This window comes from Penaeus monodon, chromosome 29 (genome assembly GCF_015228065.2).
Source record: "Penaeus monodon isolate SGIC_2016 chromosome 29, NSTDA_Pmon_1, whole genome shotgun sequence".
In the NCBI taxonomy this organism is placed as follows: domain Eukaryota; kingdom Metazoa; phylum Arthropoda; class Malacostraca; order Decapoda; family Penaeidae; genus Penaeus; species Penaeus monodon.
In genome coordinates, this window is record NC_051414.1 from 18,850,393 (window position 1) to 18,850,645 (window position 253).

The following is a 253-nucleotide window of genomic DNA, read 5'->3' on the forward strand; positions in this document are numbered from 1 at the left end:
AGGGTAATTAAAGTAAAAGCAATTCACAAAAAAATGTAAAAACTATATGGTATGTAGTGACCAGTAATGACCAGTGCCTTTCACGTAAATTACAGAGCAATCGTTGTAGCTCGATCAAAACCGTTAGCTTCTGAAGTCTTTACTTCAGGCTACTCTTGGCAATCTTCTGTGCTGTCAAAGGTTCTTGGCTCGGTGCTTTTCCTCTCTGCATTGATTAATCTATTGCATGATACACACCCTTTATGGAAAACTT